The 26,144-nt window shown below is 40.8% G+C and overlaps 1 long non-coding RNA gene across 1 annotated transcript in view; it reads right to left on the bottom strand.

The window, feature by feature from the left end:
• Positions 1 to 5,452: 5,452 nt before the first annotated feature.
• Positions 5,453 to 26,144, bottom strand: part of LOC133118335 (uncharacterized) — a 99,346-nt gene continuing 78,654 nt past the window's right edge. Inside the window, exon 3 of the long non-coding RNA XR_009706385.1 lies at positions 5,453 to 6,108. This is a non-coding gene — a long non-coding RNA (uncharacterized LOC133118335). The remainder of the gene's footprint in view (positions 6,109 to 26,144) is intronic.

A 26,144-nucleotide genomic window follows, 5' to 3' on the forward strand; every position in this document is an offset into this window, starting at 1 on the left:
AACTTATAATATTAATTCAGAGAACTATTTCCAGGTACTTTAGAATGAACACACAGTTCCCAGTACAGTAGTGTATTATTAATTTAATGGTTCATAGGTGGGAGGGTGTTGGGTTACCATTATGGTTAGGGGTAGGCTTAACAATACAGTAAGCATTAATGTAGAGGCAAGATTAGAGAACGAACGGTTCATGAAGTCTTTTCACTGTTGGGAGTGTAATAGCCTTATGTATTTTGATATTTTTCAGTGAAATACATTTTTCGTAATCAACACATTTCAATACATTGCCCTGTAATGTAGCTAATTGAATTAATAGTATTTAAATTGTCTTTCATGCATCTAAATAGAAAAATCACATTTTAGAAATATAAAATATATTTGCAGTATGTTGAAAAATCCATTTCACTGGATTCAATAGCAAGATATGAAAGTAATCATTTGCCCAAATAAAAATCGAAATTTGTTTTTTCCTTTGACATGTACAAGAAATTATGTGCAATAAAAAGCTGTGGTGAAATAAATTAACCGTGTCTGGTGTCTCCCCATGTAATAGGGCATTGGCATTGACCAGGTTTTGGGAGGGTTCGGTTGGCTAGGGTGATGCATCACTCTCCAGTTTTCCCCCTTGTCACCAGCGCACTACATCTCAAAGCCACATATGAAAGGTCTTCCTCTTACTCCACACTATGCATGCGTAGCTGCAGTCTGCAGTGTGAAAAGCAGCAGACTGGCGGAGAAACACGGATGTCTACCCTCTCCTGATTCACAGTGGGGTCCCCGCTGGTGACAGCAGATGTGCAGGGTATGCTTTAGGGTATGAATGGGATATATTCGGCCACAAATTGGGTCATTTTTTTTAAAGTAAAAAAAAAATTGAGACATGTTGAACATTTTTTTCTGTGGAAGAAGCAGCTAAATTAAAGTACAACAAAATAAAAAATCAGAATACGAAAAGGCAAGCATTACTCACAATATTAAGGGTTGAGGTAAGTTCAGGGTTATGTTCAGGGGCGAGTGAATGATGAAATTGAATTGCATTCAGACATATGAGCCATCCTGTTTATTCAACAGGAATGGTGAAATAAATAAAATACTGTGCAAATGCAAATGCAGGGAAAATTGTCAAAATACATAAGACTATTGTCTTATGTCCAAAATGTGGGAAAAATGCATATTCGAAATATGTGAACTTCGCGTTTTCACACATGTACAATCGTGTGTATTCAACAGGCATAATAAATGAATATTAATATGTTTTAAGACATTTATTGGAATAAATGAAAATGCAAAAAGAATGTCAAAATACATAAGACTATAGTCTTATGTCCAAATTGTTGAAAAAATACTAAAATTCTTAATATGTAAATGTTATATTTATATTGATGAATACATAAGAATATAATGTTATGTCCAAAGTCTGGAAAAAATGCTAAAATTCTAAATATGTACATTTTAAATTTATGTAGATGAGCAATCATGTTCATTCAACAGGTATGGTAAAATAAATGAATAATAATGACAAGACATTTATTGGAATAAATGAAAAGGCAAAAAAAAGGCAAAATACATAAAACTACAGTCTTATGTCCAAAATGTGGAAAAAAATATGTGAATTTAATGTTTAGACACATGTACGATCATGTATATTCAAAAGGCATGGTAAAATGAATAATAATATGTTTTTAGACATTTATTGGCAAAAATTAAAATGCAGGGAAAATTGTCAAAATACATAAGACGTCTTATGTCCAAAGTGTGGAAAAAATGCTAAAATTCTAAATATTGAAATTTAATGTTTAGACATGTTTATTCATCAGGCATGGTAAAATAAATGAATAATAATATGTTTTAAGACATTTATTAGCAAAAATAAAAATGCAAAAAAAAAATGTCAAAATTACATAAGACTATAATTTTATGTCCAAAGTCTGGAAAAAATGCTAAAATTCTAAACATGTAAATTTTATATTTATGTAGATGAATACATAAGACTATAATCTTATGTCCAAAGTCTGGAAAAAATGCTAAAATTCTAAACATGTAACGGTAAAATGTGGAAAAATGTGGAAAAATTTCTAAAATTCTAAATATGTAAATTTTATATTTATGTAGATGAATACATAAGACTATAATCTTATGTCCAAAGTGTGGAAAAAATACTAAAATTTTTAATGTGTTAATTTTATATTTATGCAGATGAGCAATCATGTTTATTCAACAGGCATGGTAAAATAAATGAATAATAATATGTTTTAAGACATTTATTGTCAAAAATTCTAACGCAGGGAAAATTGTCAAAATACATAAGTCTATATATAGTCTTATGTCCAAAATATACTAAAATTCTAAATATTAAAATTTTATGTTTAGACATATTTACAATCATGTTTATTCAACAGTCATAGTAAAATAAATGAATAATAATATGTTTTAAGACATTTATTGGCAAAAATTCAAATGCAAAAATAATGTCTAAATATATATAACTAGTCTTGTGTCCGAAGTCTGAAAAAAATGCTAAAATTCTAAATATGTCAATTTTATATTTATGCAGATGAGCAATCATGTTTATTCAGCAGGCATGGTAAAAGAAATGAATAATAATATGTTTTAAGACATTTATTGTCAAAAATTCTAATGCAGAGAAAATTGTCAAAATACATATGAATATAGTCTTATGTCCAAAATGTGGAAAAATTCCTAAATTCTAAATATGTAAATTTTATATTTATGTTGATGAATACATAAGACTATAATCTTATGTCCAAAGTGTGGAAAAAATGCTCAAATTTTTAATATGTCAATTTTATATTTATGCAGATGAGCTATCATGTTTATTCAACAGGCATGGTACAATAAATGAATAATAATATGTTTTAAGACATTTATTGGAATAAATAAAAATGCAAAAAAAAAAAAGTCTACATTACATAAGACTATAATTTTATATCCAAGGTCTGGAAAAAATGCTAAAATTCTAAATATGTTAATTTTATATTCATGCAGATGAGCAATCATGTTTATTCAACAGGCATGGTAAAATAAATAAATAATAATATGTTTTAAGACATTTATTGGCAAAAATTTAAATGCAGGGAAAATTGTCAAAATACAATTTTTTTTTTCAAAGTGTGGAAAAAATGATAAAATTCTAAATATGTAAATGTTATATTTATGTAGATGAGCAATCATGTTCATTCAACAGGCATGGTAAAATAAATGAATAATAATATGTTTTAAGACATTTATTGTCAAAAATTCTAACGCAGGGGAAATTGTCAAAATACATAAGTCTATATATAGCCTTATGTCTAAAATATACTAAAATTCTAAATATTAAAATTTTATGTTTAGACATATTTACAATCATGTTTATTCAACAGTCATAGTAAAATAAATGAATAATAATATGTTTTAAGACATTTATTGGCAAAAATTCAAATGCAAAAATAATGTCTAAATATATATAACTAGTCTTGTGTCCAAAGTCTGGAAAAAATGCTAAAATTCTAAATATGTCAATTTTATATTTATGCAGATGAGCAATCGTGTTTATTCAACAGGCATGGTAAAAGAAATGAATAATAATATGTTTTAAGACATTTATTGTCAAAAATTCTAATGCAGAGAAAATTGTCAAAATACATATGAATATAGTCTTATGTCCAAAATGTGGAAAAATTCCTAAATTCTAAATATGTAAATTTTATATTTATGTTGATGAATACATAAGACTATAATCTTATGTCCAAAGTGTGGAAAAAATGCTCAAATTTTTAATATGTCAATTTTATATTTATGCAGATGAGCTATCATGTTTATTCAACAGGCATGGTACAATAAATGAATAATAATATGTTTTAAGACATTTATTGGAATAAATAAAAATGCAAAAAAAAAAAAGTCTACATTACATAAGACTATAATTTTATATCCAAGGTCTGGAAAAAATGCTAAAATTCTAAATATGTTAATTTTATATTCATGCAGATGAGCAATCATGTTTATTCAACAGGCATGGTAAAATAAATAAATAATAATATGTTTTAAGACATTTATTGGCAAAAATTTAAATGCAGGGAAAATTGTCAAAATACAATTTTTTTTTTCAAAGTGTGGAAAAAATGATAAAATTCTAAATATGTAAATGTTATATTTATGTAGAAGAGCAATCATGTTTATTCAACAGGCATGGTAAAATAAATGAATAATAATATGTTTTAAGACATGTATTGGCAAAAATTCAAATGCAGGGAAAATGTCAAAATACATAAGAATATAGTCTTATGTCCAAAATATACTAAAATTCTAAATATTAAAATGTTATGTTTAGACATATTTACAATCATGTTTATTCAACAGTCATGGTAAAATCAATGAATAATAATATGTTTTAAGACATTTATTGGCAAAAATTCAAATGCAGGGAAAATGTCAAAATACATGAGAATATAGTCTTATGTCCAAAATGTGGAAAAATTTCTAAAATTCAAAATATGTAAATTTTATATTAATGTAGATGAGCAATCATGTTTATTCAACAGTCATGGTAAAATAAATGAATAATAATATGTTTTAAGACATTTATTGGCAAAAATTCAAATGCAGAGAAAATGTCAAAATACATAAGAATATAGTCTTATGTCCAAAATGTGGAAAAATTTCTAAAATTCTAAATATGTAAATTTTATGTTTAGACATATTTACAATCATGTTTATTCAACAGTCATGGTAAAATAAATGAATAATAATATGTTTTAAGACATTTATTGGCAAAAATTCAAATGCAGGGAAAATGTCAAAATACATAAGAATATAGTCTTATGTCCAAAATGTGGAAAAATTTCTAAAATTCTAAATATGTAAATTTTATGTTTAGACATATTTACAATCATGTTTATTCAACAGTCATGGTAAAATAAATGAATAATAATATGTTTTAAGACATTTATTGGCAAAAATTCAAATGCAGGGAAAATGTCAAAATACATGAGAATATAGTCTTATGTCCAAAATGTGGAAAAATTTCTAAAATTCTAAATATGTAAATTTTATGTTTAGACATATTTACAATCATGTTTATTCAACAGTCATGGTAAAATAAATGAATAATAATATGTTTTAAGACATTTATTGGCAAAAATTCAAATGCAGGGAAAATGTCAAAATACATGAGAATATAGTCTTATGTCCAAAATGTGGAAAAATTTCTAAAATTCAAAATATGTAAATTTTATATTAATGTAGATGAGCAATCATGTTTATTCAACAGGCATGGTAAAATAAATGAATAATAATATGTTCTAAGATATTTATTGGAAAAAATGAAAATGCAAAAAAAATTGTCAAAATACATAAGACTTATGTCTAAAGTGTGGAAAAATGCTAAAATTATAAATATGTACATTTTATATTTATATAGATGAGCAATCATGTTTATTCACTGGCCATGGTGAAATAAATAAAATATTTTGGCAACATTTGTAATAATGAAATGATATCACTGGTAAATCAGCAAAATAGATGACTATAGACATAAAATGTAGAAAATGCATAACATTTAGAAAAATGCAAAAATGCTCATTTTCACATTCAGACAGTTAAGTAATCATGTTTATTCCACAGCATAAGTGAAATAAAAAATGTATGAGGACATTTACCGTGATACATTTGTGATAGGGTTACACAGTCCAGTTCTGAGTGATTTTTCACATGCAAGGTCGGTGGTTCTAATCCCGGTGTAGCCACAATAAGATCTGCACAGCTGTTGGGCCCTTAAGCAAGGCCCATAACCCTGCATTGCTCCAGGGGAGGATTGTCTCCTGCTTAGTCTAATCAACTGTACGTCGCTCTGGATAAGAGCGTCTGCCAAATGCCAATAATGTACCGTAATGTCCCTTTCACTTAACCAATTCTGTGTGGATTTTGATGCATGTTTGGAGTCATTGTCTTGCCGGACAATCTACATACAACCAAGGTAACAGGTGGTGTAATTGAGGATGACCAGAATGCACTCATGCCCCACTACATAACCACAGTTTAAACCCTCAGGCGAGGCTGATGAAGGCTGGACTCGATGCCCCGATCTCCACTCCTCAGTCTCTGTCTCTGTTGAAAATGAGCACAAGTGTTAGTCAGGCGGTGGAGACTCTGGAAGGGCTAGTGGCGGCCATTTTGTAGGAAGCTGGACGAGCTGGTCATCAGTGACAGCCAGGCTTGATGATCAGTTACATCACTTCCCTCTGGGCTCCAGCTGCTGTCCAGCATGGTGGTGCTGAACAGAAAAGGAGGTGTCAGCAGGAGGTGAAGGCAAGGAGGTGCAGCTGCTCCCTGTGCAACAATACAGGGTCACATGCAAAAGTACTTTTTCTTTTATTTTATTTTTCTCTGTACAGTTTTTTGGTTTAGCTTCAGCACATTGGATTTCAAATGGAAACAACAGGAGGTTAGAAGTGCAGTGTTGGTTGAACTATGTGGTAATTTAAAAACAAATTGGGAGACCAAAAGTAATTGGAAGATTGGCGGCGGGAGTCTGTTGGTGTCATCTGTCAACATGAGGACCAAACACAAGTGCCGATGGCAGTAAAGCAGGCCATCACGAGGAGGGAAAACCAGAATCAGAATAAATTAATCAGAGAAACAAGAACACACTGGTGAGCTCAGCAATAGCACCAACCACGGAAGACCAGTGTAGTGGATAATAAGAGAATCATTGGAATGGTTGAATATTTTCAATTGTGGAAAAAAAACCCTAAATTCCTTAAATCTCACTGGACAGCACTTCACCTTGTAGCAGGACAATTAAACACCGCTAAAGCATCCAAGAATCCATTCTAGAAGTTTTTCTAGAAGCCAATGACCCAACTTGAATCCAACAGAACATTAGATTCAAATCTAATGTGATGGAGTACATAGGCAAAACAACGAGAATTGTGTCTGGGTCACTGTTCCAATACATTTGCATTTATTTTTAGATATAAATTTGCATTCAGTCTGTTCAGGTCAAAATGTAACAATATATTCCCTTCTTTCATTCATCCATTCAATTATTATGACAATTAGACATTTCTTTCTGGTTTGATATAAGTGTAATAAAATGCAATGGTAATGTCAGTTGCCTTTTGGAACATAAGTGTTTGTTAATAGTCCAAATTCTCTGTTAGGAGAAAAATATATATATTTCCCAGAAATATGAGAGGTACTCTGCAGGACTGAAAGTTCTACAGATTTTAAATCTAAATTTCAACTGGTAAATGAAATGAAAAGGAAATTGGGGGGGGGGGGGGGGGTAACAAAGATTGTTTCCACCTGTATTCTGTAATTGTTTTACAAATTGGGCTGTGTCACAACCCAGTTGCAGTTGTTACAAGTGGGGGGAAAAAAGTGCTTTTTTTTTGAGTCACAGAAATGACAGTAGGAAAATAAGCAAGACATTAGCAGAAATGCTCTGACTTGCATAACCTCTGATGAATGTATTCCCCACCATTACCCTCCTGCCAAGATCCCTCCTTCTTAAATTGCATTTTCCTCAGAATAGATTATTACTGTGGAGAAAAAAAAAAAACCGCACTGAAGCCCTGAGTGTTTTGCAGCCTGACATCAGAAATTGATTTTAGATCCGTGTTTTAAGACTTTCGCTCTTCACTTAATGAACACAAGACTTCAAACTGGCAATTAAAAAGTAAACAATCTAAGCACTGCACAGAAAAAAAAAAAAAAGTAATATAATGTTTCTCCCTGAGACAGCATCAGGCATATTCACTAAAATGACCAGTGAATTGGTATAAACATATATATATTTATATTATTCTGTATATTCCTTTATATTATGGGATAAGCTTCCTTCCCATATTAAGAACTATAATTGTGACTTTTCCCCAAGGATAAACTACCCCAGGTCTAAACATTTTTTAAATTCTAAATAATTATCTTTGTTGAACCAGCAACTTAGCGTCAAAGCCAAATAATATATTCTAGTCAGTATTGTAAAAATACCAGTAGTGTGTGTGTGTGTGTGTGTGTGTGTGTGTGTGTGTGTGTGAACAGTACTTTTGGGGCCATCCCACATTCGACCTAACATCTGTTTGCCCCATTCATTAAAGATCCCTCATAAGGAAATGTCAAACAACCCTAAAAAAACAAAACAACACTTTGATGTGAAGCTACTGTACAAACACATAACACTTGGCTGTGTACTTCAGCCAAATCTGGATGTTGGGCCCTTTTTGATCCTGCGCTAGACATCACATCCACTTCCTGCCAGAGGGGGTCACTACTTCCTGTTTGGTGGGTCAGCATTGAGGTCTGGAGTCTCATTGTTACGGACAGGGTCATGTTTGGCCCACCAAACTGGATCCCAGACCCTGGATATAACCCCACTTCAAACAGATTGCTTTTTCAGGCTAATGTAGTCACTCTGGTTAGTGTTGTGGGCCATGTTCGAAGGTTTGCCCTTCTGACTGAGCTGGACCATGTCCTGCCTTCCTGCCCTCTTGCCCCCCGCCCCCCCACGTGCCTTATGACCAATCAGTGACCAGGATGACACCGAGCCATAACCTGCAGTCGTGGTAAATACTGTTTTCAGGTCTTGATTGAAATCAGTCCAAACCATGTGCCACATTTCCTGCAGTCCGCCCCAATACCACAGTGCACATGTAGCACCCTCTCCACTCTCCTCCCATTAAAGGCATAGCTCACATTTGGGGTGTTTTTAAATAATTTTGGCTTTAGAGTTATGCTTTCAACTGGCCCAGACCGTGTTGTGGATTTTAGATCATTTTCAAAGTTTACAGTGGCTCTGCAATGCCTGTAGAGGAATTTGAGGGTTTGTAGTAAAAAGCAAGAGAACATACTTTAAGTAACTCCAGCCTGTACAGGGATGTTATGCCTCTCGAGGCATACAGTATGTGTATATTACATGACTACATACAGTATGTGCATATTACATGACTACATACAGTATGTGTATATTACATGACTACATACAGTATGTGTATATTACATGACTACATACAGTATGTGCATATTACATGACTACATACAGTATGTGTATATTACATGACTACATACAGTATTCGTATATTACATGACTACATACAGTAATCGTATATTACATGTCTACATACAGTATCTGTATATTACCTGATTACAGGTGTATATGTATATGTTATCTATGTTAAAATTCTGAATAAATTATCTATTGTCATTACCGAAAACATATACTAAAAGTCACATAATATTGAAAACCCCCAGAAAGTAAACAGTACACAGTACAGTATCTGTAAGCGTATGTACTGTTGCCAACCAAAGAGGAAACAGGCCAATGAAAAACAAGAGTTCCCTGAGCATTTGATACCATGATTTATAATGCCGTCATAATGCTACCACCCCTTTCCAGCACCCACCTGCCCCCCCCCATACACACACTCACACTCACAGAATCACACACACACATACACACACACACGCATACACACAATCATACACACACACATACACACACACACACACACGCACGCACACTGACACACAGACACACACAGGGAGACACACACACACACACACACACACACACCCCTGTCCTATTGTGGTTCACGGCAGCGCACGGGCACGATGGCGCCGTTAAGCGCACGTTACACCCGAGATCGTCTGCCCCCGCCCCCCTAGAGTGGGAGGCTCTTTTGGGCAGGTGCTGAGGTGCGTGGGGAGGGGGAAAACACAGAGACTTCACCTCCGAGAGGCACGGCTGATAAAGAGGTACCCCGCCTCCACACCTTCTACCCTCCAAGCAGTGGAGAGGATTAACGCAGAAAGGGGGAAACAGAGGAGAAGGTGAGGGTGTGTGCAGGGGTCGCTGCCTCCCACCTGACAGATCATAATGATGCATCGCGTGTAATTAACAGCAATGCTCAGATTCGAACTGGGCTGCGCTCTCAATGTGGCCCTTTGTAACTGATAGTTTAGGACACTACTCTGATATTCTGGTTCTGCAGTGTTTTGACGTTGGCGGATTTGCATTGGGGTAGCACTAGCACAGACAACGGTCGTCTTGTTTACAGTTTGCATTTAGTAGGAAAAACATTTGTGTGAGAAAACGGATGAATCAGATTTCCATGTAAAAAGGACGAGAGCCACAGCCACAAGACCGGTATTTCGGTGACAGAAAAGGTAAACAGGAAGTGGGGCCGCACCACAAATCGTCGGGCCGTTTTCTTCGCACGCGCTCAGGAAACGCACGCTGGCGAGGCCCCGCCCGGGGGGGGGGGGGGCGATCTCACCGCCCGGGGCTCTCCGCCAGGGTCTCGACTCCGTCCACCGACACCGCTCATTTCCCCGGGTCGCCGCTAACGACGGAGAGGAAAACACAGACGGCAGGGAGACTTCCAGCGAGAGACGAGAGCGCACAGTCTGCTTTTTACACCCCCCCCCCCCCACCGCCCAAGATGATCATCCCTCTAATGCCAGATCTGTGAAAAGCAATGGCATTCAGCTGAGTGAGCTGGGGGGGTGGGGGGTAGGGGGGGGGGGGCAGCTTTTGTGAGAGAATCAACTCAGAAAAGGGGTTTCAGCGAGAGAGAGTCCTGTCACAGACCTCAATGCCAGCATTATGTAAATCTCAGTCCTTCCTGATGTAAACCTGAAAGGAAACACATTAATGTCTTGTATATATTTAAAAAGCGGCCGGCTTCTCCCGACAGTGGCATATCCAGTAATCATGTTGACAAATTAATGGTAGAGAATTAGTTGTACATTAAAAGTGTATTATGTGGAATACTGGCACATAAAATTACTCCAAATAGTGGGAGAGTAAGGGGTGAATGAATTTCCTCACGCTGATTCGGCGGACACCTGATTGACATCTTTGGACTTGAAACCATCAAAGCAGAGTAAGTGCTTACATGCTAGCACTAAATACCCTGAGAGGTTATTAGGGGGAGAGGTGGATGGAGTGATTTGGGGGCCCGGGCTGGTGTTGGAGCACCTGCGTGTTAGCGAGGCAGGGTCTCCCTTACAGTCGGAGAGGACGGCGTGGCTGGGGGTGATTATCGCCCTGCCGTTTTCTTAACTCTGATTTTATTACGGATAATTTGGGGGGGCCCCCGCGACTCCGTGCCTGGGGTACACGCCGCGGCCACGGTTTGTCGTTAGCCCCCCCCCCCCCCCCCGTCCCGCTACAGGGGGGCAGGGAGGAACAGGTCAGGCAGAGAGGAACGTGTTTCCTATTTCACTCCTAGCGGTGTTGCGAGGTCGAGGGAGAAATTATTTACTGATGAGGTTAAAAGCGTCAATTAAGTGAATTTCAGGGCCTAAATCATCGTCCTTTTTTTTCGTTCCATCCCTGGATGAAAATATTACATTTTTCAGCACTGGCAAGCAGAATAGCTAAACCTTGTAACACAAAACAAATAGCATATGTAGCTTATTTGCTTGCTAATTCCATTACCTTTTCACTCCCATTTCATTTGCTGATTTACAATCGCAACCCTCCCGTCCGGTTGATTACAATTAATGGCAAGTGCATGCCACGTCCTCCTCTCTGCGGTGGGGACGTAGGCAGAGTGACTGCCAGAGACCCGAGCAGAAGCCACAAGCTAAAGCTAGTGGGAAACCAGGCAAGCATCTGTCCCTGTCAGAGCGGAGAAAATGTCAAGTGCCTCGGTAGATGTATTTATAGAACTAAACAACATATTCAGGCAGATTATGTCAGAGGAGTGATTTTTTTTTGCCAATAATTTTTTTATGGACCATAATGGATGGGAAGCAAAAAGCTGACTGTATTATCTGGATGTCTTTCTGTCCTATTTCAGAAATGTACATAATAGACATTTTGTTAGGTTTTGTCTCAAAGTGCACAACTGACAAATACTTGTATACTTGTTGTCATGAATCTGGTAACGCAAGCCAAATAAAGTTTGAGTTAATACGTTACCTAAATAACAAGAATTAAGCTGCAGTTATTCTTCTTTTCTTCCTACCCCGGCCTAAAATGTAATTCAGATGTCAAAACGACTCCTCTCGCCCCGAATCCCTCCGCACATTGTCCTTTTCTCTTCTCGGTCCTTTTGTTCGTCTCCCCGCTCCTTTATCTGGCGGCGCGTCGGAGGGAGGGTGGAGAAGATGACACGCTTTCACAGCCGTCCTCCGTGTCCTGACTCCGCCGCTTGTCACTTTGCCGTCGCCGCGGTGACAGCTCCTGCAGCAGAGCGGGATCCCCGGTGACAATGGCCCCGCCGCCGCCGCGCCCGCGGGCCTTTGTGACATCGCCCGCTCGCCTGACACCGCCCGTCACAGCCCACCGCCCTGTTACCGCAGCGACACCCGTCACCGCGCCGACACCCGTCACCGTGCCGACACCCGTCACCGCGCCGACACCCGTCACAGCCCACCGCCCTGTTACCGCGACGACACCCGTCACCGTGCCGACACCCGTCACCGTGCCGACACCTGTCACAGCCCATCGCTCTGTTACCGCGACGACACCCTTCACCGTGCTGACACCCGTCACCGTGCCGACACCCGTCACAGCCCACCGCCCTGTTACCACGACGACACCCGTCAGAGCAATGCCGCCCTGTTACCGCAACGATACCTGTCAGAGCCCACCACCCTGTTACCATGCCGACACCTGTCAGAGCCCGCCACCCTGTTACTGCGACAACACCCGTCAGAGCCCGTCACCCTGTTACTTCGACAACACCCGTCACAGCAACGCCGCCCTGTTACCGCGACAACACCCGTCAGAGCCCTGTCACCCAGTTACCGCGACGACACCGATCACAGCCCCTCCCCATCTCCTGCCACAGTCCTCGCCCCAGTCTCGTCTGCCTGTCCCACACCCCCAAATAACCAGAAATCCCCCAACACAACACTCCATGATCCCACCGGTACTGCACCGCCCCCAACACCCCCTGTCCCAGCGCCATGCAGACCCAATACCCAAATCACCCATTTCCCTTCACAGCCACCCGTAGCTCCCTCCCCTATTTCACATCCCAAATTTACCCAGCGTCCTCCTTCATACTTCCTGTTCCTGGTCCATTCAATATCGCCCCATTCCCTGACATCCTCCATCTCAGTCCCAGCAGCGAGGACCTCATTAGCCCAATACAGCTCAGCTCTCAGCACCAACAGGTAGCCCCAACATTTTCTGTAACCCCTGACTTCCTTCCCAGAACCACCTCCAGCCCCACCCTGCGCACTTCCTCTGAGAGGGAGGGAGGGAGGGAGGGAGGGAGGGAGGGGACAATAAGGGTAATTCCAGGGGATTATTCATTATTTTTAAGTATCTTTATCGCCGTCTATTGTCGTTGGCATTATCGGCGATCAATAGGGGCCGGGGTGGAGGACCTGACGGCTCCAGGCACAGACAGGGACAGGTCGGGTCGGGTCCGGGAGGGGCGTGGGGATGCGTGGGGGGGTCCGGGAGGGGCGTGGGGATGCGTGGGGGGGGGGGTTTGGGGGCTCGGTTCCGGAAGTGTGAGGCCCATGCTGTGCTCCTAATCAGAGGAGCATTCTGCCGGGCCTGAAAGGAGAACGGGAGCACAATGCCCCGACCCGCGGGCCACCACCAGCGCTGCGGACCTGGTCTCTCCCCGCGCCCCCCGTCCCCCCGACAATGCCCCGACCCAACCTTTCAGAGGGGAGGGCCACCGGTGCACAAAAGCACAACGGAAATTGGGGGTAACTTTTGGGAAGCTGGAAGTCTCCAGACCTCAATGCCAAACAGCCGTAGGGAGAGGGACGTGGGGGCACTAATTGTGAGCAGGATGCTATTGTTCAGGAGGGAGAAGAAGCTGTGGGGGGGGGGGAGAATGGAACTTTTTTTTTTTTTGGAGGGGGGGGGGGGGGTTGGGGTTGGGGTTGGGGTCTGGGGGGGGGGGGCTGTTGTGCTCTCCTGCGTCTCCCAGGACGACAGAAAGGAGCCGGGTATTTGTCCCTCCACTCCTGTTAATTGTGGATTCAGTTAGTTACTTAAGACCCCACCTTAAGTACTTGGAATGCCGAGGGACAAGAGGCCACGCTCATTGAGGGACACAAACGGCGGCCCGAGGCTTAGACGTGTTTATTCAACAGAATGGGAGTCATTACGGCCCCGCCATTCCTCCTCTGCCCCTCCCCGCCCCTCTCCCGTTTAACGCCGCTTTTGTTCCCCCCCACCCACCCACCCACCCACCCTCCATTCGGTCAGGATTCTTGACCGCGATCCACAGGAAGCGGAAGGTCACCCCGTTTATTTTTGGGGGGTTTTTTTCACAGCGCGCCTCGGCGTGGAGAGGTCTGGGCCCCCGCTTCGGCTCCTCAAACGGAGCAGGGAGACGTTCCTCAGCCACACCAAGAGCAGGAGCCGGCAACTCAAGTCCAACAACCAGCGCCCTCTCGTCCGTAAGATAGTCCGCAAGACCTAGGCAGGTCCATCCTCTGCACACCGAATCCAGGTTTGTAGACTCTGATAAAAGGCCAAAGTCAATCCCGATCCCCTAACCTGCTCCTACATCTGTCAATCCTACTCTTTAGAACCTACGCCTAACAGCAGCCCTATAACTGGGAAATACTTCTGCGATTGTAGATTTATACAAAGCCACTGTTTGTCCACGGGAATATTTACATCTCATTTTATTACTGTAACAAAGAAAAATGAACCATTCAGGCATGTATAGCCATTCAGGCATGTATAGCATGATAAGTATTTTCTTTATTTCAGTATATACGTATCTGTGTGTGTGTGTGTGTGTGTGTGTGTGTGTGTGGCGTATACACACACGTGGCTCACCAGCACATAATGGCACTCTCTCTCTCTCTCTCTAAGCTATCTGACTTTCTCTTTAAGTGTTTTGTTTGTTTCCGGAGCGGAAAGACGGTGTGTATCCACACGGCCGGGTGGCTGACACAATAAAGACAAAGCCCAGCCCCGGCTCAAGGCCCTGCATATGGGAGTCTAAAATGAAATTCATAATGGTAAACATTGACGGATGAAGTTGGTTTGTTTCTATTGGGGGTGAGATTGGTACACTTGTAATAAGTGGCCCATTGCGGCAAAGACTGTGTACCACTGGAGAATGCCTTGAATAATGTGCTTAAACAGTACCCTTTGTGCTGCCCGCTATTCTCAGACCTTAAAATTAGGCTTCTTTTTTTTTTTTTTCTTTCTTTCTACCCCCTTTTTTTTGATAAACCACCATGTGAAGTGGTTCATTACCGAGGCTCCGCTCCCCGCGTTCCTGGCCCCGGCCATTCCCAGTACTCAAGCTCTGTAACTCCCTGAGAAAAGAGGAAGGAAAACATGGCACACAAAGGTCTTGTTAGCACTTCCTATGTGAAATTAGCAGCTTTCTAAAAGGTACAACTCCAATTACCTCACATTGTGAGGATGCGTACGGGCCCCACAATGCCGCCCGTCTCGCGAGCGACACTCAGCATTTCCAGAGTTACTTCCCTAATTAAGAACGAAGACGCTCCCCTCGGTCCTGAGTGCATCTATTTACTGCACTCACACATCTCTCTCTCTCCGTCTCTCTCTGTCTCTCTCTCTCTGTCTCTCTCTGTCTCCATCTCTCTCACTGTCCCTCTATCCCCTTCTCCCCCTATGGAGCCCTACCCTGGAAAAAAGCCCCTGGCGTTGAAATGGACAGAAGCGGTCCTTTTGGGCGATGCCATCCACGATGGGCCTTCACATTCCGAACTGCTGCACTGCGCCCCCCCCTCCCCCCACCCCCCTCAGGTCCGACCAGGCCCTACTCCTGCCTGCATTGTTCCTCCTTGAGAATCCTCCCCCCACCCCCCCACCCACCCACCCTTGCTCAAAAGGTGGCTGGGAGAACAACTGGCCACAAAAGAGGGCCACATCCTTGGGAGAGTTTAATGATGGACAAAAAGAAAAATATTTATTGCCTTTGACGGTCCCCCACAAGGACCCAAAACCCTCAGGGGTGGCTGCAGTTTTTCGCCCAGGCTGCAGGTGGGAGGGCCCCCCGAAACTCCCAAAACTGAAGTTCTGGGGCCCCTTTGTGACGGGACCCAGGCTGCAAAATTAAGGAACAAATGAATTATGAGGAAGACATCTGCGGTAGGTACAGATGTTGGGAGACTGGATTTGTCTGTTAGAGGATGCAGGCCTACTTCCTTAACCCTTTCTCTGCTACGGGGGCCCACTGCAACACCCCACAGCTCAGAGGTATCCTGTCACCACAGATACATATACTCCACGACTGGTGGTCGTTCAAAGCTAGTGTGACGTTTTTATAAATAAATGAAAACCCATGAAAGATTTTCTACAAATGTCAGTCTTTTAATTGACAAGTCCATATAATTATAATGAAAAGCAATACAGGGCTTGAAAGTACTTTAAAATGAAAACACAATCATATGTCAGTTGTGTAGATATCTACTTTACTGTATGGAAGAACGGAGTGATTATTGACCTTAATGATTATGGAGCCTTTAACTCCGTATTTGTTGTGCAGATATTTCCTCCACAGTGTGATTTGATTCCATGAGTTCTCAGGAACATAGATAAGACATCATGTAAATTATTAATGGTTAATTAATGAATGGTTGTGCTATTTCTGGTGGCACTGCGACCATCCTCGTTACTGTCAAAGTCCCAGGAGAGATGGCAGACAGGGAGAGAGTGAGTGCTCATCTTCCACAGAAAAGGGTATTAAACACATCACACCTTAATGGGGTTAGGCAGACTTACGCGGTCAGTGTTATTTTCACTTGCTGAAGGAATAGATGAGATTAGGGGAGAGAAAAACCTGGGGTTTTGCAGTTAGATTGACAGCACCCTTAGGTGTGTGGATCGCAGCAGCATAACTGAACCAGAAGAGTGAGTTTAGAAACACCTGGTCAAGCTTAAACACTCAGCAGAATTGCAGAGTACATAGTTATTACCTGTGCGCGCTAGAGATATTTTCCTGAATATCTGTTTTCTCCCCCTGCACAAAAATAACATACCTTTATGCATAAAGCAATAGCCCTGCTTACAAATCCAGAAATAGATTTCCTGTTTGTTGTTCTGCCACGAGAAAGCATGAAATGATGAGACATGAGTAACACAAATCTTTCAATGGCGAAAAGAGACCAGATGTAGTTTTTTTTCTCTCAATGCATTTCTCACCCTTGGTCAAACGACGTTATTTTTGGATCATTTGTCGGAAATGTGTGTCAGCACACTCTGCAATTAGCGGCGCATGTGTACTGGGTAGAGCTGCGGAGCGCGACCGGCGCTTCCCTCTTCATTTGTAAGTTGTATTTTTATTGCACTTAAGTGTGTGTCGCAAGGCCACTGTGTTTTAACACTCATTTCAACTCCAAGGTCAATTTGAAGTGAGAAAAGAATGAAGAAAGGCAGCGTAATTTAAGTCGTTATTGCCATATCCCCCCGCCCCACCTCTCCCGTGTGTGCGTGTGTGTATACTCTCTCGAATACGCACTACTCTCTCGAATACGCATGGTATGAATTCACAGCAGCCACTCAAATCATCGTCCTGCAAGGGCAGGGGCATTAAACCCCTGGCGAGATTTCTCGTATTAAAAAGAAACTATGGGCGAAAGAAAGCGGGTTTTGGGCATTTATTCTTTTATGCGCTCTGGGTGCCTCTGCTGGGTGTGGGCTGTGTGTATTTCGGTGAGTGGTGAGTGGAAGAGGTTTGTCACACACTGAAAAAGACGTAGACAGGCAGTCTGTATGAGGAAAATAAGACAGCTCACGTGTGTTTACTTTCGTGGCGTGATCTTTAGAATAGCTCACTTGTATGTTACTGGCTAAATCTTCGACCGCGGCGGCAACGGACAAGCTAACGGAATGGGGGCGAAGGTGAAGTTTGGAATTGATTTTTGAAAAATGTCAAATTGCTATTGTTATTAGCTTATCACTATTACTACTGCTCCTTATACTATTAACCCTGCTAGTAGCCTACTATTACTACTACTAATACATTATTATTATTATTATTATTATTATTATTAATATTATTATTATTATTATTATTATTCGCAATACTATTAATACAATTATTAATGTAGTACCATAGAAGACATAAGTGCTCCATGTATTTACAAATATAAAACATATTTGTATAATTGATATTATAGTACCCATTATTGTGCTGCAAATATAGACACCACAGTCAAAAGCTTTCACTGTGCTTAAATTAAATTAACTTGTTTATAATAATAATAATAATAATAATAATAATAATAATAATAATAGCCAACTAATAATTATTGTTTTTGCTATTATTAATAGTATTATCATTATTATTTGTAGCTATTAGTATTTTAGAAGTAGTAGTAGTAGCCTATACAGTTACATAAATGGCAGTCGTAGTAATAATAATAGTAGTATTTGTGTTGTGCTTGTTGTTGTTTACGACACATTTTGTGCCATTTTACTCCAGTATGTATTCATTTAGCAATGCATTTTGTAAACAAGAAGGCCTAGTTTCAATTAATCGGATCAAAATTTGAATAGCCGCTGTGATCGAATTACCTCCCACTTCACATTTAGCTGAACCCCAAATAATTTAAAAAAAAATGTTCAAACACAAATGGAAAAGGTGGGGCATTCAGATACAGAGTTCAGACAGTGAAATTCACTCTGTCAAAGATCTTCTCCCTCGTCTCAGTGTCTCAAAACGGCCGGCAGGGCCGGAAACACTATACCAACATTAGCCATTAAATATTTAAGTGAAACATTGAAACTATATTAAAGATTAAGGCTGTGGAAAAATAATTAAGGATTATCGTTATGAAAAATGCATGTTCGAGGTAACAAAGGAGTTCATGATATGAACAATAGAATATTAATGGGCCTGGGACGACATGCAACTTCTAGCCTAATTAAAGATATTTTGCACACTTCTGGCAGTGCTTGAGGAGATATTGGTCTAAGGCGAGGTTAAGATATATTCAGAAATCAAATAATTAAATGCTGTCATCAAAATGAAGATATCACAACAAACGCATGCTAAATATACCAAAAACGCTTCTGGAATAATGCCTGCCGCTGTAATCGGCGTTAATGAAATAGCAAGAGCGGATCTTTCTATAATATGCAGTCTAAGTATGGGCATACGACAATTCTGCAATATTTACCCGGACGAATTGTGTATATTTGTTTTGACCCGATACTTTTTCTTTCTTGATTTCCCCCACCAAAAAAAAAAAAAAAAAATCATTTGCTTCATTTGAGCGGGGACGGGTAATGTGATTTGTTGAAAGCTCTTTATATATTACGGCGAGCCGCTGACAGGTCCTGCATTTGGGCAGACGGTTGAATTTTCCCCCTGACTGAATTTTAACAACGTCGGGCAGACGCAGAATCTGAAGAGCGCTGTGCGGGCTAAGCGAGCAGGGATCACTGAGCGCCGATGTTTTTGAAACCACTGGAAACTACAATTCCCCTTTTAATCAATTCAGCCATCGGGAAATACACAATGATATTAGGGTTGAAATGGTCGCAGTGCAAAATGACTTATTTTCAGTAAACTAGAGGGTTTTGAACCTCCCTCCTTTTTTTTTTCTTTTAGATTGCGCAATAACAAAACAAATTCAGCATGCTAAAGCTTTGTACAGTTGGAGATAGGCTAAACGCAACTGATTTGTGAACATATTACATTGATTACGGTTAAAATAATGAGGAAGAACTGGCGTTCTCTAACTTCAATGAATGAGAGCTATAAAAATAACGACACGAGAAATGAATAAGCAAACAAACAGTAGGCCTACTTTTAAACATAATCTTTATTTAGTGAAAAGCTAGTTTGATTATTCTGCTCCAGCGCACAATGACTGGATTGGGCATGTCTGCCTTTCTTTGTTAGTAGATTAGCGGCAGATCCTGTGGCATTATGGGTTGGAATACATCTCAGTGATTGCAGGACATGATTAAAAACTAGGAAGCTGGAGCCAAACGTGGACGCGCACAAAGCACCCAATGGAGCCACAGTGAACGCGGATCGAACACCCATTGCCGCACAAGTATTAGGAGTATTAGCCTATAGCATACGGCAAACGTAGCGTAAGACATGCGAATTATTGTGAAAATTAATATTTACTTTATATATCATTGAATAATATCAGTGAATTAATATTAATATTAGGTCATATTACTATATTATTATTATTATTATTATTATTATTATTATAATTGGGCTGTTGTCGCTTTTGTTGTTACTGTTTTAGAAGCCTAAGAATGGTTGCAGTGGTTGTTAAATTACTGCAATTACTGACCCTAAGACCAGCAGATAGATGTACAACATGTTAAACTCAATGTTATCTTTAGGGGGAAATGATTGATTGGTTCAGGGCTATATAATCTCAAGATATCCGTGCTCTGTTACTCGAGTCTGAAAAATGCCCTTAAACGAAAGAAAAAGAAAAAAAAGATGAAGATATGACAATAGCAAAACACACTGCTTAGAAAACCAGTTAGGCGTCCACAGACCCGATTTTGGTCATTTTTATTGTACTTTGAAATTAATCTATAAACAAATGCGACACTGTTTTCAGGTTGGCCTACGTGGACGATTTATCTTCTGTTTTTATTGCATTTCATTTTACTCTAGGCCTACTTCAGCAACCCTTCATATTTTAAATTGTTCAGCAACAAAGTAATTGAGGGCGGAAATTGTCGGAATGTGACAAGTGGTTTACAGTTCAGCAGACGGAAACGCTGAGAAATGCAATAAAATATTCTGAACAATGCAATTATCACAGAAGCAGGACAATTTAACGGGAGAAAATAAGAAAATCAGTTGAGGACAGAGCCACAGAAATAGCTAAGATACACAACGGCTGTGCCAAATTTTTGGTTTTGTTTACAGTCATAAATTGACTTTTTTCCTTTTTTTTTTTTTTTTTAAACAACAATGCAAACGTGTAAGCAATGGAATGTAATTTGTATGTAAATGTATTTGCAGTGTCGTTTTAAATGAGAACTTCCTGTTTGTTATGTCAGCGGCCCGGGCCAAGGAAGCGGGCGCTCAATACAATTAACCAATAGAGCCGGATCAAAACAGCCACAGAAGAGCGAGAGAGAGAGAGAGAGAGAGAGAGAGAGAGAGAGAGAGAGAGAGAGAGAGAGAGAGAGAGAGAGAGAGAGAGAGAGAGAGAGAGAGAGAGAGAGAGAGAGAGAGAGAGAGAGAGAGAGAGAGAGAGAGAGAGAGAGAGAGAGAGAGAGAGAGAGAGAGAGAGAGCAGGGCGAAATGAGCTCAATTTCTGTGAATAAATTCATACTAATATGTGTGCCAGCTGTAGAATCCGTTTGCAGCGGGGACGCGATATGCTACATTAACCCCTCAACACTCATTTGCCCGTGCGTTTATTAAGAAGCGTCAGAATTTAATTATCAGAGGCTATGGACATTTCAGGCCTCTTTATTGAAGTAACTGCAGGTGACCTAACCTGAATTTATACATTCTTTTTGGATTTTTTCCAGAAATGTTATTGTGTGCAAAAACATTTCTAGGCCTATATCACATTTAGATCTGACTTTGGGGAATTATCATACAATTCAGAATAAACCTATTGAATAATTGACATGCCAGTAGGCCACAACGTATCTATTGAGTGTTGAGTGGGATGTCATTTGATTGGGGTTAACTAACTCTGTATTGATTGCCTGTTCATCAATAGACATTTCACGTTTTAGGTTAATGTTCACTTTTTATAGGTTCTAGGCTATATAGCCTGCCTTGCGTCTTCAGACAACACTTGCATTTATGTGCAAATTATGTTTTCCATTATTTATTAGACTATCAGAACAACCAAATAAAAAATATTGAATGGGTCTAGTGTCCATGGTAGCGGCTTGTTAATTTCGGTATGGTACAAAAATAAAACTTTCTTTATTTCCGGAAAAAAGGGGGGGAGGATCTCATCCATTTCTCCATTCTGCTGTTTGTTATAGTTGTTTTGAAGCTGAAAGAAGGCCTTTTTGAGTGACATGCGACTGATGCCTCCAGTTAGCATGGGCCATTTATAACGCGTATTTCCAGAACACGTCTCGCCAAACTATGACCGAACTATGTCTAGCTTGGGAGTCACCTGTTCCCACACAAGGACAAGGGGCAGCATCACCTCTATGTGTCGACTATCAACTACAACCGAGTGGGACACCTGTGTCCTTTCAAAAATGCTAAATGAGTCAATCTGTAGCCTAATCTTTCACGTCTGAAAAGTCATGAAGATAGAGATGCGTCTCCTTCTCTTTGGCTCGTTCTCCTTCAGTTCACCCAGAAGGTAAAACTATTGGTTTGCAGGGGACTCTCCAATACAGAAATAACTAATTCCACTGGCGCACCTATTCTCTACATTAATCCCTTGTCTATAACCACATTGTGTGCGAAAGGCAACATTTAACAGATTTCTTTATTTGCTCTCTTAAAATTGACTTGAGTCAGAGAGCAAACAAAGCGGCCGTCTCGAATTGAGAAATCACACGGTGACAGTCGCGATGAACTATCGTAGCTTATTATGTCCGCAATGCAGGGCTCTATTAAACCGCCGCTCACGATATTAATCTGCAAGTTTATTATCGTCAGGCCAGCTCAATTCGGCGTTATCGAAATACACAGTCATTAAAAAGCATTTGACCTTTTGGAACAAGTATCCAGAAATGACTTTTGCTTTTTTAAATAACTCGCCTCGGAAAACGGTAATGCAACCTCCTTCACAGAGCAAGCAGAAGACTCGGCAGCCCCAAGGAGATGCCGGAGGAGATGCTAGCTGCGTTTAACGAAATGCAATATCGAAACAATGGAAAATTCAAGAATGGCAAAAGGGACATAGCCAATCGCACACTTGAGACGCGGCGAGGGGAAGGGAAGCGGTCCTTGGACACCGATTCCAGATCTTGTATCCGAGGAATTGCCTCTATCGATCTCAGAGGAAGGCTCCGGGCGAAAGATGGTCCGTTTGAGGTTTAACGGGGCATTGCTACACTTTTAAATCCCCATTCATTGCTATCACTACCGGTCATCCTCTTCTTAGCAGACTCTTCTATGCATTTACCAGCGTATAAATCCAATACCGATGTCGCCTGATTATTTCAACCTGGGTGCCCCAAGGGCGAGTCCCCCGCCCTGAGTTGAAGCCCTATAGGCCTACACGCATTGTCATTGACGGATCATTACGAACGTGTTCATTTAAGATATAGGAAATACGATTTGCATAATGGGCATTAGCTTACGCGCTCAACGTTGTGCGCTCAGGTCAGATGCGTAACGACGTTTTCCAGGTTGTTGCCTGATGATCATTTTTATTTTTATATATTACACTGTTTGGATGTTAGGCTAATACTACAGGCCAATACTACAGCGGCTGTAATTGGGCTACTGTTCCCAACCTTAGAACAGAGCAGATTTTTTGCAATTAACCCATTGTTAAAGGTATAGTTCACTTAAGGTTGAAAGAAAACCAAAACATAGTTTCAGTTTCAGGCAATTCTTATGAGCAGTAAATTATATTTTAGATCATAAAATAAGCTTTACAATGGCTGGTAAAGGTGCATTTGGCCTTTCTTTCTTGATGGTATAAAGCACGAAAGCCAACTTCAAATAACACCAAAGGAGCTGTCACAGTAATGTCGTGTTTCCAGGAGCTGGAAATTAATTAAACAAATTAATTTTATAGTATTCTTTCACAATCATGAATCAGATGTTGTCAAACTGCATTGTGGTCTAAGGTAGCATACATACAATTTTTGAAGAGCGATCTAGACATAACCTCAGGATGCATAAGATCATAGTATATATTGATATGCACTGTTTTGTATGTCACTTTGGATAAAAATGTCTGCTAAATAAAATTTAATGTAATGCAATGTAGTACAAACTGCTTTGAGTGCACTTGAAGTGCATTTCCATGCTTTTGAAGAAAAACCCTCTAAATGCCCCTAAAGTAAGTTTGAAGCCAGCATGTCGTAACAAACTTTGGTATCAAAACATTCTTCATCACACATAAAAATTGTGTGCGACAATGGAAAACTCACACCAAACAAATAAAGCCAAAACAATTACAATAAATAAAAATAAAAATAACAGAAAGTCACATTTATCTCCTTCCTGACCTCCAGGGGGCCCTGCCATCGCCAGCATGAAGCAAGAGAAGCTAACTGCTCCCCGTACCTCGGGGGGAAACGGATGCTAACAGATATTAGGCCACGGTGGCCATCGCTACATGCCTAAGGTCAGGCTCACGTCTGGAGACACGAGCCAGTGCTCGCTCTGAAGACCGACGGGACGCGGGGGAAAGACGAAAAGAAGAAAAGAACAAAGTGTGAGGAGGAGAAACAGCTCAGCGATGAAAGTGCGGGGATGAGAAGCGAACGTTCGGAGCATCGAGGCCGCCCGTTTAGGTCCTCGGCAAAGAGCGGGAAAACGCCCCCCGCGAGACACGACTTACAAGCAAGTTTCTGTTTGAACCAATTACACTGGCTTAACTGGCCCAGTTAATCAGCACGGAGACTTACTCACAGATGTGTTTTCCAAAAATAACGCTTCGAGTATTAGTCGCAACTGACAGTTTCATTTTTTTTTTTTTTAAAGCATTAAATAATTATTGGGCTAATTGAGAAATTAGGGAGGGAAAGGCAAAAAAAAAACAAAAACAAAGAAAAGCAACAGAAATGGCCACCGTTCGGGACCTGAACGTGGCAACCCCTGGCCTAAGAGACGCTCTATAAACATGAGGTAGCATGTCTTGGGGCGATGTTAACCTCCGCTGTGGCTCCACTGTGTCTCCAGACAGGCAGAACGTGTAAACCCAGGCTTATGTAGCGGGGTGACAGATATTTACATACGGCAGAAAATTGGATTTAACGGTGCATCAGGGCACAATAAGTGGAGAATGCGGGCGCACCCCCTCCCCCCCCCTCCCCCCAAACACAAAGATAGGATGCGACGTTTTGGAGTGGCACATCGCGGCCGGTGAAATCAGGCTCGCGATCAGGACTTCCTCTTTACACGCGCGGGCCCTTATCCGGTTAAGTCGCCGAGGGGGGAAGAGGGCGTGTCCCGGCAGCGTGCCCGCGGAGGCCCGCCCGCCCGCCCGCCACGTCGCCCCCCCTGTCGCCCCCCTGCCGCGGCCAACGGGGAAGGACCGGTTGAATACGCGCCATTTTAGGATTCTCTCGGAGGCGGGCTGGAGAGAGGAGGAACCGCAGGGGGTCAGTCCCGTTCGATTTCGCGATTGGATTGGGTCTGGGGCCCAAACCTTTCAACCTGTGCAAACTTAGCCGCATTTTTCGCCTAGATAGTTATTCTGATCCTTGCAGGCTGTCTTTGGTATTCTATCTTGTACTACCCACCATTAAATATTTACACCCCAATAAAAGTTTGGAAATATTTTTTGTTGCCTCATGGGTTGATTTTTTTTCACATTAGAATGTTTGACATGAAAAATTCCGGTTAAGACATGCTTTTTTTATCAGGATAATTTATTTTATTTTATTGAATATACATATTATTCCTCCTGTAAGAAAAACATTTAACATTTGAAGTAAGTGTATTTTTGAAACTATTTTTTGTGGCTTTCATCCTTAAAATATATATATTTTTTACTATGTTCTCTAGAGCTGTAAAATTTGCGACCGACACAAGTATACACTGACCTCTTCACCAAAAAAAAGAAGAAGCACAATCAATGCGTAAACACAAGCCCTCTATTACACTCGAACACACCGTCCTACCCAAACACAAGCCCAGCACTTACAACACCCAAACAACAACACAAACAACAACACAAACGCACTGCCCTGCCCCAAACACAAGCCTAGTCCCTACAACACACAACCAACAACACAAATGACCATCCCACCCCAAACACAAGCCCAGCCCCTACAACACACAAACAACAACACAAACGCACTGCCCTGTCCCAAACACAAGCCCAGCTCCTACAACACAAACAACACAAATGCACAGCCCTGCCCCAAACACAAGCCCAGCCCCTACAACACACAAACAACAACACAAACAAACCATCCCACCCCAAACACAAGCCCAGCACCTACGACACACAAACAACAACACAAACGAACCATCCCACCCCAAACACAAGCCCAGCACCTACAACACACAAACAACACAAACAACACAAACAAACCATCCCACCCCAAACACAAGCCCAGCCCCTACAACACC

This window comes from Conger conger, chromosome 18 (assembly GCF_963514075.1).
Source record: "Conger conger chromosome 18, fConCon1.1, whole genome shotgun sequence".
Lineage (NCBI taxonomy): Eukaryota > Metazoa > Chordata > Actinopteri > Anguilliformes > Congridae > Conger > Conger conger.